Raw genomic sequence first — 3,048 nt, 5'->3', positions numbered from 1 at the left:
TAGGGCCTCATTTAACCATAAGTGCCTCTTTAAGGGCCTTATCTCCAAATATAGTCATATGACCGGGCTCCATGGCTCAGCCTGTAATCCCAGGACTTTGGGAGGCTGAGGCGAATGGATTGCCTGAGTCTGTGGGTTCAAGATCCACCCGGGCAACTTGGTGAGACCTTGTCTCTACAATAAATAAAAAACTAGCTGGGCGTGGTAGCGCACACCGTAGTTCCAGCTACTTGGAAGGCTGAGGCGGAAGGATGGCCGGAACCCAGCAGGTTGAGGCTGCAGTGGCCGGGAGTGGCCACTGCACTCCAGTCTGGGCTACAGAGTGAGACTCCAACTAAAAACAAACAAACAAAAAGCAAATATAGTCATATTATGGCTTCAGCATAGGAATTTTGGGGGATATACTTAAGCCCATAACAGGCACCCAGCGTCATGTCACTGCTTATTATTTTGTCCTCCACCAATGTCAACCTCAAACAGACTTTTTTCAAGTCTGGAAGATTGGAAGGGTCTGGGGCTTAGCTGGCTGATCAGGCTCAGTCCTACCAGACTGGTCCTGTACCCCCAGGCCAGACCGGCAGTTATTAAAAAGTCAAAAGTAGGCCCAGCACAGTGACTCACGCCTGTAAGCCCAGCACTTTAGGAAGTCGAGGTGGGTGGATTGCTTGAGCCCAGGAGTTTGAGACCAGCCTGGGCAACACAGTGAGACCTCATCTTTACAAAAAATCAAAAAATTAGCCAGACATGCTGGCACATGCCTGTAGTCCCCCCACTTACTTGGGAGGCTGAGGTGGAAGAATCACCTGAACCTAGGAGGTTGAGGCTACTGTGAGCCTGGACAACAGAGGGAGACCTCAACTCAAAAAAAAAAAAAAATTGGTGGTGAGGTTACAAAGAAAAAGGAATACTTGTATACTGTTGGTGGGAATATAAGCTAGTTCAGTCCCTGGGGAAAGCATTGTGGAGGTTTCTCAATTAAAAATAGAATTACCACTAGACCCAGCAATCCCATTACTGGGTGCATACCCAAAGGAACATATATCGTTCTACCAAAAAGACATCTGCACTACTATGCTTATCACAGCACTATTTACAATAGCAAGGACACAGGACCAACCTGTCTGTCTGTCAACGGTGGTCTGGATAAAAAAAATGTACATATACACCATGGAATACTATGCAGTCATAAAAAGAGCCAAATCAGGAGCCGGGCTCGGTGGCTCAGCCTGTACTCCTGCGCCTTTGGGAGGCTGAGGTGAGTGGATTGCCTGAGCCCATGGGTTCGAGACCCGCCTGGGCAGCAAGACCTCATCTCTACAATAAATCAAAAAATCAGCCGGGCATGGTAGCGCATGCCTGTAATTCTGGCTACTTGGAAGGCTGAGGTGGAAGGATGGCCGGAGCCCAGCAGGTCGAGGCTGGGGTGGCCGGGAGCGGCTACTGCACTCCAGTCTGGGTGACAGAGTGAGACTCCAACTCAAAAAAAAAAAAAAAAAAGAGCCAAATCATGTCCTTTTGCAGCAACATGGATGCAGCTGGAGACCATTATTCTAACTGCATGTTCTCATAAATGGGAGCTGAATACTGGGTACACATGGGCATAAAGGTGGGAATGCTGGACAAGGGCGACTCCTAAAGGGAGGGAGGGGACAAGGGTTGAAAAACCACCTATTAGATACCATGTTCACTATTTGGGTTCAACAGAAGCTCAGACCGCGCCATCATGCAATATATCCGTGTAACAAACCTGCCCAGGTACCCCTCAAATTAAAAATAAATAACAGGCCAGGCATGGTGACTCAGTCTGTAATCCCAGCACTTTGGGAGGCCAAGGCGAGAGGATTGCCTGAGCCTGGGGGTTCGAGACCAGCTTGGGCAACTTGGTGAAACCTCATCACTACAATAAATCACAAAAACCTAACCAGATGTAGTGGTGTGCGTCTGTAGTTCTAGCTACTAAAGCTGAGGCGGAAGGATCACCAGAGCCCAGCAGGTCAATGCTGGGGTGGCCATGAGTGTGCCACTGCACTCCAGCCTGGTTGATGGAGTGAGACTTCAACTCAAAAGAAAAAAGAAAAAGGAAAATATAAGCAGCCAGGAGTGGTGGCTCAAGCCTCTAATCCCAGCACTTTGGGAAGTGGAGGCAAGAATTGCCTGAGTTCAGAGCTTTGACACCAGTCTGAGCAACATGATGAGACCTCATCTCTACAATAAATCAAATTAACTGGACATGGTGGCACATACCTGTGGTTCCAGCTACTTGGAAGGCTGAGGCGGAAGGATCACCTGAGCCCAGCTGGTCGAGCCTTTGGTGGCTGTGAGTGTGCCACTGCACTCCAGCCTGGGCAAAAGAGTGAGACTTCAACTCAAAATAATAATAATAATAAATAAAAGAAAATACAAATGACGCAGCTTCACTTCAAGCGATTTTGACTGGGCATGGTGGCTCATGCTTATAATCCCAGCACTTTGGGAGGCCAAGGTTGGAGGATTGTGTGAGCCCAGGAGTTCAAGACCAGCCTGGGCTACACAGCAAGGCCTCGTTTTTATAGAAAAATTTAAAAAATTAACATGGCATAGCAGTGCATGCCTCTAGTCCCAGCTACTCAGGATGCTGAGGCAGGAGGATCGCCTGAGCCCAGGATGTCGAGGCAGCTGTGAGCTGTGATTGTGCCACTGTGCTCCAGCCTGAGAAACCAGGGTGAGACCCTGACTCAAAAAAAAAAAGAAAAGAGATTGTGGTTTTGAATTGCAGGATCTGAGTGCATCCTGCATCCTGGTATCTGTCTTTATAGAATCTCTTCATGCCACTGATAGGCAGCCAAGGTTAAGGCAGGATTGATTGCCCTAAGTGCCTTGAAGGCAATGCCAAGGTCTCTTCTTTCCCCAGTATGTAACTCACACCTGGCACAAAGTAGGTATTCAGGACAAACACGGAAGTGATGCAAGGTTCTGCTTTGGGAGAGCTACCCCAGCCCAGAACACTCGTTTCTCCAGGGATGATTGCTTTTGCCCAATGATGGGCATCCTGGTTCTGGCACAGAGGAG

The sequence above is a fragment of the Carlito syrichta genome, unplaced genomic scaffold (assembly GCF_000164805.1).
Source record: "Carlito syrichta isolate Samal-C Ts95f unplaced genomic scaffold, Tarsius_syrichta-2.0.1 Scaffold52392, whole genome shotgun sequence".
NCBI lineage: Eukaryota > Metazoa > Chordata > Mammalia > Primates > Tarsiidae > Carlito > Carlito syrichta.
The sequence above is the reverse complement of the archived record's forward strand: the minus strand, read 5'-3'. Positions refer to the sequence as shown.